A 14,497-nucleotide genomic window follows, 5' to 3' on the forward strand; every position below is an offset into this window, starting at 1 on the left:
GGTTTGGAGACGCTTACTAAGAATACCATGAACTGTAAAGCAAACCAATAAATCAGTGATAGACAGAATAAAGCCAGATTGCTCCCTTGAAGCTATGATTATTAAGCAAAAATTGTCATGCTTTGGACATGTTATGCGAGCAAATGACAGTCTGGAGAAGATGATGATGCTTGCTAAAGTTGATGGAAGCAGGAGAAGAGGAAGACCAAGAATTAGATAGGTGGATGGAGTTAAAAACTGGAGTGCGCTTCGAGATTTTGAAAGACATGGTCAGGGACAGATCGGAATGGAGAGTGTATGTTCATGGGGTCGCAAACGACTCGATGGATCATGACAACAACAAACAATACAAATACTGTATAAGAATGATCGGAAACTGCTGTCGAAATAGTGAAGCCGTTAATATAAACTACTAATTAAGGAAAACATTGGGGTGCTTGAGCAGAGTTCATGTCTTTTAGCAGCGCAATCCTACTCAACTCGTACCGAAAGCTAGTATTTTGTGAAGTTTTGGTAATTTTCAAAATGTGTATAGATTCCATGCCAAATATTGTTTGTCCACTTAGAAGAAGAAGAATACAACAATTATTATTACATATGTGCACCTCCATGGACTCCATAGTCTCATTGGGGCAGATCCATTTCAAAAACATTAATTATCAATAGCGGTAATATTTAGCCTTGAAATCATTCGGCGACAAATCACACAACTTATTCTGGCAGTTCTCATTCACCACTCTGCCAGCAAAAAATCGTCTTCGCCTACTTGCTAACCACACTCGTATTCAATTTCCATTGAATAGGAGTGTGTTTTTGATCATCCGGAGATTGGCCATTTCTGGGGTGGCCTCCATTAGGGCAGTGTCAGTGAATGCTTTTCCCTGGAATATGAGGGGTTCTTCTCGGTGGTAGGGTGAGCCTGGCACTGAGTAGAACCACTACTGAGTTACTTGATCGTTCGAGTTACTCGTTGAGTTTAGAGTGATCAGGGGGATCTCTTGATCTAATGATCTGATGTACAGTAATGACATGGAAGAAGTAGGACTAATTCTTGACAAAATTAACCAGATCAGTAATAACAGAGGACTTCAGCTCAATTCTAGCAATACAAAGATAATGGTTCTTAAAGGAAAAACAAACAAAGAAGCTCTTGAGAAACAAATGTACCTTAATGTAGAAAGAATTGAGGTAGTCAGCAAGTTTGAGTACCTGAGATCCATTATTAATGTGAAGAATTGCTGTTCAGAAGATGTCAGAAAAAGATTAGGAATAACTAAAACAACAGTCAGAGACCTGTCTAAAATCTGGAAGGATCGCTCTATCTCCATGGGAACAAAGTTGAGGATTTTGGATGCAGTTGTTTTTTCCAACAGCGACTTATGGATGCGAGACTTGGAACCTAAAAAAGTCAGATAAGAAACGGATATCTGCTTTTGAGATGTGGTGTTGCAGAAGGCTGTTGAGGATATCATATACTGAAAGGTGTACAAATGATTGGGTGTTAGAAAAGATCAGTAGAACTTTAAGGCTCCTTAAGGATATTGACAAAAGAAAGTTAAAATATTTTGGACACAGACAGGATGGAAGAAAGACTTCTCAGAACAGTAATAGAAGGTAAAAGTTCCTGGAAAAAAGAGGAAAGGGTAGACCATCAATGAGATGGATGGATGGTGTGTGTGGAGTGGCTAATCTTCAGAGAGTTGAGGCCGCCAGAAAAGCAAACAACAGGACTATATGGGGAGGCCTGATGTGGCACATCACCGAGCATCGGATGACCAAACGACATCTGCTGATGCCCAGTGAACATAGAGAGGGATCCCTTTGTTTTTGGAGCAGACCCTTTACTTATTTAGTGGTCTGTGAAGAGAACCAACCAGTTCAAATGAAATACAGCTTGCAGGCCAGTAAAACCTTTATCAACTCGACTAATAAAAGGCAAATATATGGACGCTTGGGCAGTCCTCATGTCTTCTAAGTAGTCCAACTAAAGGAACTCGGGGATGCCCGAGGATTGTATTCACATAAGCTCTCGGGTCAACTTATGAAACTTTCACAGTTTCTACAACCATTCAGCTTTGAAAAATGCTGGACTTAATATCCACTTTACCTCGGTAGCTCATACATTGTAGTCACAGAAAAGCTTTATACAGACTTTAACAAGATATTCATTGGAAACTTTATGTCTACTCCTCTTGTGATGCACAAGATGAACTTAGGAATAATGCCAAATGAATAATGCCTTTTCATATAGACTAAACCATATAGTAGTATTCGTGTGGTAGTATTTGTGATGATTTTTGTTGAGCTAAAATTACTGACTCTAATATATACTGAAGTGTAAACTAGAGTGCTTGAATAGAGTCTGATGCAGGCTGTGGCATGACTTCTTCATTGAGCTGTGTACTAGTAAGGGGAAACTTCCTAATATATCATAAGCTTAATATCATATTCTTAATATCCACTTTACCTCGGTAGCTCATACATTGTAGTCACAGAAAAGCTTTATACAGACTTTAACAAGATATTCATTGGAAACTTTATGTCTACTCCTCTTGTGATGCACAAGATGAACTTAGGAATAATGCCAAATGAATAATGCCTTTTCATATAGACTAAACCATATAGTAGTATTCGTGTGGTAGTATTTGTGATGATTTTTGTTGAGCTAAAATTACTGACTCTAATATATACTGAAGTGTAAACTAGAGTGCTTGAATAGAGTCTGATGCAGGCTGTGGCATGACTTCTTCATTGAGCTGTGTACTAGTAAGGGGAAACTTCCTAATATATCATAAGCATATATTTTGGGCCATACATAACGGATTTAGCTCGAATTAACCTAATATAGCCGTATCAACTCTTGGCCAGTGTATCATATCTGGTTACTGCATTTTCCGACCGAAATATGCTATGTGTAGAATAAGAAAATCATATTTTTGTGTCCAGATAAATATGATTTTCGAGACCGGTTAATGACCTGTTTAAAATTTAAAAAAAAAACGTTTGCGATGGTTCCTCGATTCACAGACTCGAATGCCCAACGGAAGCACTCATTGACCAAATCGCAAGTGGTTTGATAGCATTGGGATATGCTAGTGGAGAAACATATTTAGTGTAGGCTGTATATTGTCATTTGTAGTCAAATTACCACACTACTTATTTAAAGGCGGAGGAGATCGTGTTCTAAGATAACAATACCACCTTCCTTTCGATTAAAAACATACAGTAATGTTTATGCGAGTACATTAGTATTCTAACAAACATTCCACTCTCAACGAAGCTAATCAAACTGATTTTAAATATTTTGAAGAGGCCCAAAATTGGGAGAGCCGCCGACCTTCATGTCTTGCTTCGATTATGTATTATTGAAAGAATCGCGATAACCTATTGAATAAACTACAATTGCCTCCCATCTTAATGATTCATGATGCAGAAGTAGTAATATTAAGCAGCGATATAGTGACTATTAGTCTTTGATTTTCTAGGTAATATATCCTGCCTATTAATTTCTTTATATGAAATAAATGTTATTTACCTTGTTTAATCATTTCAACTACAAGTTACAAACGAGCCTGTGTAACTCAATGGATGTGGCGTTTGCAAGCCAGGGCCCTTGACCGCACGAAAGAAGACATCTTGGTTTCGAATCTAGTCAGCGACTAGAAGCAATTTTTTTAAGCCGTTTATTCGACCGGTTCCCCAGTTAGTTGCTAAGCGCGTTTTTCTCCCGGAAACTTAACAAAATCGCGGTAGAACCCATTATATACGAGGGCTAGGGACCACGAAATGGCGGCACTTATTAAACCGGCCCTCTTCATTGCGTGCCGCTTAATTAGTGATATTTCTTGGGCCAGCTAACTCCGTTTGGGTACAAGTGAAGATTAAACTGCCCACTCAGTCTCCAAAAAGTTAAATAGGACTAAAACGGCCTCGCCTACTCCCTATATATGGGAATAAAAAGGCGTTAGCTGATATATATATATATATATATATATATATATATATATATATATATATTTCTACGAGTAACAAAAGCGATTTCAAAGAAATTCTATGTGCATTATACAGTCCAATTTAATGTATTAAGACAATTTAGCAAATATAAGTTTAAGTGATCATCAAGACTTCGCAGTTAGCTACCATCAGTCACATAGGGAACATACATGTTTTATACAGCCATATCCCAATGTATTGGATAGAAGCATGTGGAGTAGACTGTGTTGTGCAAGTTCTCCTGAAACAAATGAACGGACATTTTTAAATGACTGTAATATATTTCATAATTTTGATCAGATCAAATTGTATAATCTGTCCTTTAGAATTCCAATATGTTCTAATATTTTTTATGGAATAGGAAGTATGGGGGGATTAAGAATGACAAAGTATGAGAATGACAGAAGTGAATATGTGCATGGAATAAATAGTGCAGAAATAGATACACACATATTGCTGAGTGATATACTAAAGAATGTGAGAGAGGTTCAGGAACAAAAACAAGCATCAGTGGGAGTAAACGATGTCAAGTTAAGAAGAAGCAAAAAAGATGTTGTGCTGTATGGGAATTCTATAATTAAGGGTGTGAAGGATGGTAGAGTAATTAAAGCGTGTTATCCAGGGTCAAAGATTAAGGATATAACTAGTGCTGTGAAATTGCAGAAAGATAGAGTGAGTGAGATTATTGCAGTTATAGGAACGAATGATCTACGTAGCGAAAGATTTTCTGTAAGACGGGATTTGAAGAATTTAATGATTGCAATGAATGCAAAGAGTGAGAGTGGAAAGATCATGAGTGTGCTACCACGATTTGATTGTGATGAAATGAATAGAAGAGCAATTATAGTAAATGGAATGGTGTCCAGATTGTGTAAAAGGTTTTGCAAAGAAATGAAACTGAATATTCATTTTATGAATGTCTGGGATGAGTTTGATAAAAGGAAGGAGTATTTTAAGAGAGATGGTTTGCACTTAAATGGATTAGGAGCTTGGCATTTAGAACATTTATTGATAAAGGACAGAGTAAAGGGTTATAAACAGGGAAATGGGATTTGCTAGGGAGGCAGGTGATAGAGTTATCTGTAAATAGTACTAAGGTCATTAATCGCTGTGAAACTGGGATTAATTGTTCGCAGAATGTTAACAGTAGACAGAGTGGGGTAATTCGCACACAAGGATATTATGGGAGGAAGGGAGTATTGCAGTTTATGTATACCAATGCTCGAAGTATTAGGAATAAGTATGAAGAATTTTTGTCATTACTTAGTACAACATGGCCAAAAATTATAGGAATTAGCGAAACTTGGTTAACCAAGAATGATATAGTTATTGGGATTGAATGTAAGGGGTACAGTATTTTCAGGCAGGACAGAGATGACAGAATGGGGGGAGGGGTTTTATTAATGGTAGACGAAACATTAAAACCAAAAAAGATAGAAGTACCTCACTGTGACAGGTATGTAGAGGGCAGTTCATTAGAGGCTGTTTGGTGTGAGATAGAGATTAACAAGGCGAAATATGTAATTGGTTGTTGCTATAATCCAAGGGGAATAAGGGAGAATGTAGATAGCATGTATTGGCAAATTAGCACGATGAGTAAAGGTCAAGTAATTATTATGGGGGATTTTAACTTTGGGGACATAGATTGAGGGAAGGAATGGTCACAAGGAACAAAGGACATGGAGTTTATACAATTGTTAAGAGATAATTACCTGAGACAGCATGTGATGAAAGGGACAAGAGATTCTAGAGTGTGAGATCTGGTCATAACATCGGAGAACATATCAATAAGTAATTTAGTTACAATGTCTCCACTTGGGGAAAGCGATCATGTGGTCTTGACCTGGGAGATTGAAAGACGTACTGAATATTCTATTAAGAATAGGTATATGTGGAATTACAAGGCTGGTGAATATGGCAAGCTGAGAAGTCAGCTTTCAGCTGTATTATGGCATGAGAAATTCAAGGGGAGAGATGTTGATGGTGCGTGGGAGATTCTCAAGGAGTATTTGAAGAAAGCTGTATCAGACTGTATTCCCAGAGTCAGAAGGACAAATCAAGTAGGAGTAAAATGGATGACTAATACTATTAAACAAGAGTTGCAGATAAAGAAAAGGTTGTGGAAGACATATAAAGAAAAAGGTGATAAACGTTCCAATGAGCAATATAAGGTACAGGCAAAGAGAGTAACCTGTATGGTGAGGAAAGCCAAAGCTAATTATGAGAGGAAGCTAGCTGATGAATCCAAAAGAAATCCCAAAGAGTTCTTTCGCTATGTGGCTAGTAAAAGGAAGAATATCCATGGAATGATTACTTTAAAAAGTGTTGATGGTAAGGAAATTACTGAAGCTAATCAAATAATTGAGTTGCTTAGTGATCATTTCGCAAAAGTGTACCATCTTCGTAGTGATAGTGCAGTGTCAGATGTGCCTTTGACTGATGAGAGTATAGAGATAGATGAAATTGAGGTGCTTAATATATTAAAGAACCTTAATGCTAACACTGCCATTGGGTTAGATGGCATATCGGCCCATGTGTTACGAGAATGTGCAAGAGAATTAGCAACTCCTCTAACCAGGATGTTTAATTTAAGCCTCAGTTCTGGTAAAGTGCCAATAGAGTGGAAAGAGGGGAAAATAGTTCCATTGCACAAGGGAGGCTCTAAGACTGATGTTGCAAATTATAGACCAATCAATATATCTGGAGTGGTGGTTAAGATTTTGGAGAAATTAGTTAAAATTAGAATTCAGGACTGGGTGGACAGCAATATGATACTTTATACGGGGCAACATGGTTTTGTGAAAGGTAGGTCTTGCCTAAGTAATTTGCTTACGTTCTATAATAAAGTAACAGTGGAGTTGGATAAAGGAAATCCTTACTCAGTGATACTGCTTGACTTTGCAAAGGCTTTTGACAGGATTCCACATGGAACTCTGTTACATAAATTAGAGCAAATGGGTTTGGATCCGAAGATGGTGATTTGGATTAAAGGATGGCTGGCGGACAGATATCAAAGAGTGGTTTACGGAAGAGCTGAGTCCAGGAAAAGGCAAGTGACTAGTGGTGTACCTCAGGGCTCAGTTCTTGGTCCTCTATTGTTTAATTTGTACATCAATGATATTGGAAATACCTTGAATGGAAATATCCACTTGTTTGCTGATGATGCAAAATTGGGAAGAGCGATAATCAATTCAAATGATGTGGATATTTTACAGGATGACTTAAATAGGCTGACGCTATGTACTGAAGTAAATGGCTGTCAGTTCAACGTGGCTAACTGTAAGGTGATGCACTTCGGGAGGATGACATCGCATGCTGTTTACTATATTAACGGAACTGAACTGCAGGAAGTTGATGAGACAAGAGACTTGGGAGTTATTGTGGACAGAGAACTTACGTTTAAAGGGCATATTGCTAAGATTGCCAAAACATCACATCAAATTACATAGTTGTTGAGGAACACACTATCAAGCAGGGATAGGGAAGTTATTATTCCACTCTATAAGGCATTAATAAGGCCTCATTTGGACTATTGTGCACAGATCTGGTCGCCAGGATTTCTTGGTGATGCGGAAGTGGTAGAGAGGATTCAGAGGCGGGTTACAAAGATTGTTGCAGGTCTGTGGGATGTTCCCTATGAGGATAGATTGATGATCTGTGGGCTCCAAAAACTAGCTGATAGACGTAGGAGAGGAGATATGATAGAGGTATTTAAATTGTTAAAGGGATTTTACAGGATTGATACTGATGATATTCTTAAGACCAATGCAGGATGTGAGAGAACGAGGGGCCATCCCCGGAGATTGTGTAAGAGTGTGGTTAACAAGGGTGTTAGGACTAGATTTTTTACTTTGAGGGTTGTGAATGGGTGGAATGCTTTGCCAGAACTGGTTGTGAATGCTTCAACGGTGAATGAATTTAAGGAGAGGTATGACAGGTATTGTGTAAATAATGGTTAGTGTGTCAATGTCGGGTCTCCTGCGATGAGTCTTTTGACTCCATGGAGACACCGTTAAAATAATAATAATAATAATAATAATAATAATAATAATAATAATAATAATAATAATAATAATAATAATATATGCAAACTTTTGGTTTTTATGATTTTATAGTTTCGTCTTAGGATTTTAATTGCAATCATATGATCTCAGCGATATAATTTTATACTTTTATATACGTGTATATAAATATAGACAATAATATATGCCGTTAAGGGAAGGGATGGTGAAATGAGGATACTTATTTGCTTGTCGTCACCAACTGCTGTTTAAAATTACAGATGGTCCCAGGTCAGTTATCTCTTCATAACTAATAGTCGTGGAGATTTACTCCCTATTGTCTCCTATGAGAAATAAATGACATTAGCAGATTTATTATATATATATATATATATATATTTTTTTTTAGCTGATATATATCTATATCTATATATATATATATATATATATATATATATATATATTTTTTTTTTTAGCTGATATATATCTATATATATATATATATATATATATATATATATATATATATATATATATATATATATATATATATATATATATATATATATATATATATATATATATATATATATATATATATATATATATATATATATATATATATATATATGTATGTATGTATGTATATATGTATATATAATATGTTAAAGATACCAAGCTATTTTAAACCTGGTTTTACTCGAATATATATAGTAATAATTTATTATTATATATATATATATATATAATTCCCAGGTGTATACAAGATTACTTGTGAATGCGGAAAGCCTTACTATGGACAGACAGAAAAATCTATCTTACTACGTCTCGAAGAGCATCAGAGAGACATTGCCTATAAGAGAACCAGAGCTACTGCTCTGTCGGGCCATGTCCTGCTTTCAATAAACACGAACAACGAAGGCCACCAACATGAAATAGATTGGACATTGACTTCAAACCTACACATCAGCCATGATGAAATAGAGCGCCGCATTGTAGAGTCAAGGGAAATCACCTTAGACCCTTTTCATTTGAATAATAATCTTAGCTATAATTTGGCAGACTCTTTCAACTCTACTATTAGATACTGGAGATCGCGTGATTCCACACACGCACAGGTGTACAACAATAGAACTTTAACTCGGACTGTAGTTCAAGCTCATAACTGTAATTTACAGTCGAATATTATGGCTTTATAGTTGTATAGCTTTAGAGTGTGTCAATGTTAATTTAAGTGTCTTTTATTGTCTTTCTATGTTCTTATCGCCTGAAGAAGTCATTTTTGACGAAACATGTTGCGTTTTTTTCAAATAAATGTCATTGTGTTATAATTCTCGGGTTTAAGTCAGTTAATTTAAAAAATGAATATATATATATATATATATATATATATATATATATATATATATATATATATATAATGATGATTATCACACACAAACACACACATATATATAATATATGTGATAATCAGCATGTATATTTCACCCACTGCAGGGTGCAGTCCTCTTCCTGGTTTTACTCCAATATATATAGTAATAATTTATTATTATATATATATATATAATGCTGATTATCACACACAAACACACACATATATATAATATATGTGATAATCAGCACGTATATTTCACCCACTACAGGGTGCAGTCCTCTTCCATCCAGTGTATATAGTAGAAAGGAACAGGAACATGAAATTTTGCATAGTTATGAACCTAATACTAGCAGAAGTAAATTTGTGGGGTATGTAGGGGGGGGGGGATTAAGGTGGATCACGTTTTGACCAGAAATTTATATATATATATATATATATATATGTGTGTGTGTGTGTGTGTGTGTGTGTGTAGAAAGTATTTTACCTTGGGTATAATAAATGTTAAAGATACCAAGCTATTTTAAACCTGGTTTTAAATATCAAAATGGTTTAAAATACCAAGCTATTTTAAACTATTTCCCAAGTAAGCAAACAGACAAATAAGTCAAGTTTGCGCCTGCAAGTAATGTAAGTCTAGCTGACCCTGCAGGTAGTGCAAGACCAAATGTTAAAGATACCAAGCTATTTTAAAACCTGGTTTTACTCCATTTCCCAAGTAAGCAAACAGACAAATAAGTCAAGTTTGCGCCTGCACGTTAACATTTATTATACCCAAGGTAAAATACTTTCTACATTTATATCTCCTCCTGAGATTTTTATTTAATAAGGTTAAAACACCTTATGGTAACTTGTTCTGGTATAATACTTATAAGCTCTGTATTACTAAAATCTTGGTATTTCTAGCCTGGCTCCCACTGATGAGACCTCAATAAAGGTCGAAACCGGTCTGGGTAGTGGCCCCTTACCTTTAATACAAAGCATCATACATCTCCTCCAGGAGATGTGCTTTGCATTATGGGTAAATATTAAGATTAGTGATCAGAGCTTATTCTACTTTTACCATGAGTTACCTTGGTCTTGCACTACCTGCAGGATCAGGTAGACTTACATTACGTGCAGGTGCAAACTTGACTTATTTGTCTGTTTGCTTACTTGGAAAATGGAGTAAAACCAGATTTAAAATAGCTTGGTATCTTTAACATATATATATATATATATATATATATATTTTTTTTTTTTTTTAAAAGTAGATTTAATGACTTAAAAACCGAGATTACTTATGAAGATTTAATAAGAATAATACAACTAGTTTCGGCTTATAATAGCCTTCATCAGGTATTCTTAAAGGAATAGAACAGTAATAAACATTGAAGTAGCTAAAAACTTGAAAATACAGGTAAAAAATCGCCAAACATAATTGATACCTAAAAAACGTTGTATTTTTTCAAGTTGTTCTAACAGGCGTGCCATTGTTTATTGCAAGTGTGCATGCAGGCTCACGTGAACGCCAATATTGAATAACTGCAGCATGGCTATCTGGGATGTTATAACTCAAATTGTTGTTTAAGTGGACAGGATTCAGAAGGATTTCCCTTGATTCTATAATTTTTCTCTCAAACTCATCATCACAGCGAAAAATATTTTCTGATCTATCCCAGCAAACGGAGTGGCTTTGTTGATCATGATTAGGATTATTTGAAAAAAGAACATGACTGGATAACGCAGTTGCATGTGATCTTTTGTAAGAGATGTCTCATTTATGCTCTTCTATACGTTGCTCAACAGATTTGTTAGTTTGTCCAAAATAACGGATATTTTGGACAAACATATAATCACACACACACACATATATATATATACAATTTATATATATATATATATATAATATGCAATTTTTCTCTCCAATTCGTCATGGCAACGGAAAATGTTGTTAGATCTATCCCAAAGGATTGTATGACTATGGTTTTCATCATCCGAATCGGCCAAAAAAAGGATATGGCCGGATAAAGCACTGGCACGTGTTCTCTTGTAAGTAATGTTCCTTCTGTGCTCCTCCATACGCAATTCTATAGACTTATCCGTTCAGATAAGTAAAGAATGTCGCAGTCACACCATATCTTGTATATTGTGGGATAATTTAGATTGTGATGGCTAGGCTTTGGACGGCTCACTAGAGAGCGGATCTTAGGAAGTGGATTAAATAAAGTTCTAATGTTATATTTTTTGAGAACCTTGGATAATTGTTGAGAAACTGAGCTTATGTATGGTATAGATATATTGCTTTTAACATTATTCATTTGTTTAGTATGGCAATTAGGAGGATTAAAAAGGAATTTTTTATTAATTTTTTGAGAATAACCATTCAGTCTGAAAGTAGATCTAAGAAAATTGATTTCTTTAAGAAATACATCTGGGTCGTCAAGAAGAGAGCGAGCTCTGTGTCCCAAATTAGAAATAATTTTAAGTTTCTGAGGGGGCAAATGATGAGACTATCAGTGGCGTAGCTAGGGGGGTGCAGAGGGGGAAGTCCTCCCCGGGCGGCACTTTGAACCTTTTTGAGCTTTTGCAGTTAATTGTAAAATACAGTCTCGAGAAGTCAGTTCAAAATATTGCAATACTACTGCGAATTTTCCTCGCAATTTCTGTAAGTGTTGCTAGTTGTGAGAGGAGTTTTTCTAAATAAAATTTGATTAAGAATTACCAACATTACTATGAAATAGACTTCGCCAATATCATCGACGATTTTGCTAACAGAAAAGCAAGAAAAATACATTTTAAATTACATTTAAAATTAAATTTAAAAATACATTTAAAAATACATTTACAATTAAAGTTTTACTTCAAAAATAAACATAGTGTTTTAATTATAATGAAGAGCCAAAGGCTTCAATTCGGCGACATGAACTTATTTAAGTTCCTCTGCTTGCATTACCTTCAAGGGCCAGGTGCTGCACTATCCAGGTATTTGCTTACGCTTGGAATCGCCGAACTTTATATAGTTTCTGTTTTCGGCATGAAACTCTTTGAGTTTCTTATTCGGCTAAGAAACAATATGGGATATAATATCTCTTAACTTAAATAGTGTTTTAATTTATTTCCCTATACGTCGTTTTGACCTTTTGTAGTATTTTTGGTGTGTATTGAGAGGGGGGGCAAACTCAGGGACCGCAGCTCTAGCTACATCACTGCTGACTATGGAGATATCTATTGGTGTGTGTAGGTTTTCTGTACATCGAAATTTTAAGTTTTTCAGAAGAACGGTCAGTTTCACGTCCAGGAAGGACAGGGAACCATTAGGGTAGATATATACATTGCTTGGAAAGAAGTAAACGGACATATCCATGGGCAGGGTGCATCGTGCCATTTAACGCATCACGTTACGTGGCAAGATGTTTGTAAATTAGAGGAATATGATACTCCCAAGACAATGCAGCTGTGTCCAGTTGAAATGACTGAGAGAAGGAAACTGACAGAATTTGAAACAACCGTTTTGATAGGATGCCATGTTGAATGCCTATCTATTTTGCAAATCTGGTCATCCGAGGTCAACAATCAATGATACCATACTGAGATGGAAGAGCAGGGAGTCAACTGCTATCTGCAGTGGACGACCAACTACACTCACCGAACGTGAATGTCGGGTGCTATGAATAATATGGAAAAACTGCCATTCGTAGGGAGGTACATGAAACGCGGAATACAGGCATCGACTGGAAGACGAATCTGCACAAAAACATTCAGCACCGAGGCTCACAATATTTGTTTTCATGGTAGGACTGTAATATGCAAGCCCTCACATGTAGCGTCGCCTTCAGTGATGCAAATGACATGTTCAGTGGGACGTTGAAGTTTGGAAAGCTGTGTTACAGAGCTAGAAATCACTCTAAACTCTCTACCGAGCAGATGAACGGGTTTGGGTGTGGCGGATGCCTGGTGAACATCCCTTACCAGAGTGTCAACCCCAATTATAAAATTCAGAGGTGGCGGTATGATGGTATCATCCTGTTTTGGCTGACCACTGTTTGTGTGTGCCACGAACATTGAACTCCAACAGGTATCTGAACATTCTGGACAATGTAGTTCTTCGTATTTTGTGGCATTTCTATGAAAGCGACCATTGTCTCTTTCATCAAGACAATGCACCATGCCATAAGGCTGCTCTGTAACTGCGTGGTTTGTGGATATTATTATTATTATTTGAGACCTCCAAGGAGCCAAAGACCTCATCGAGGATGGGCGCCTCTTCTACAACTCTCCGTCTCCACCATTCAATTCACCAACAGACCTCAACTACACCAACGCCATCTATCACCGACCACAACTTCCAGAAACAATCACAAACGTCCATGCTCACGGCTGGATTCGAACCTGCAGCCTTTTGACTGGTTCTTTGACTTGTGACTGGCGGACACAAGCTAACCACTCGGACAGCCAGGCTGGCTTATGAACGTCACCGAGCTTGAATGGCCTCCACAGGGCCCTGATCTCCACCCTATTGAATATCTGTGGGATGAACTGGAGCACCAAGCGATATCAAGGGACGTCCGTCCGTAACAATCCAGGACCTCATTGCATGGCTAAAAGAAGAATGGGTCAAAAATTTCCAGTGATCGATATCGCACGTAGAAGGTATATCCGTAGAATTGCTGCGGTCACAGTAGCAGGTGGTCCGTTGATTTCTTTCCAAGCAATGCATAATGTATAAGAATGAAGAAATCATTTTGCCTCCTTAAAAGGCTCTGATACGATCGCAAAGATTGCTGTGTGCATCTATGTAGATTCCTGCATTCCGATGGGATAAAAATTTTCTGTGAATGCTATAGTGAGGAGTTACAAAGATGAAATCTGGATTCTGGATTGTAGATTATCAGGACGATGTGTGTGTGTGTGTGTGTGTGTGTGTGTGTGTGTGTGTGTGTGTGTGTGTGTGTGTGTGTGTGTGTGTGTGTGTGTGTGTGTGTGCGTGCACTGCAAAACAGAAGAAAGAGAGGAGAGAGGTGATATGAGATAGAGGTCGGCTACCTTCTGAATAGAATGTTATAAGATATTGGTAATAATAGTTTTATTATTACCAATATCTAGTTGATAATAGTTTTCCTACATGGAACGGGGACCATCCATGGAAGTT

This window comes from Typopeltis vanoorti, chromosome 10 (assembly GCF_054136105.1).
Source record: "Typopeltis vanoorti isolate ZY-2024b chromosome 10, IOZ_Tvanoo_1.0, whole genome shotgun sequence".
NCBI classification, from domain to species: domain Eukaryota; kingdom Metazoa; phylum Arthropoda; class Arachnida; order Uropygi; family Thelyphonidae; genus Typopeltis; species Typopeltis vanoorti.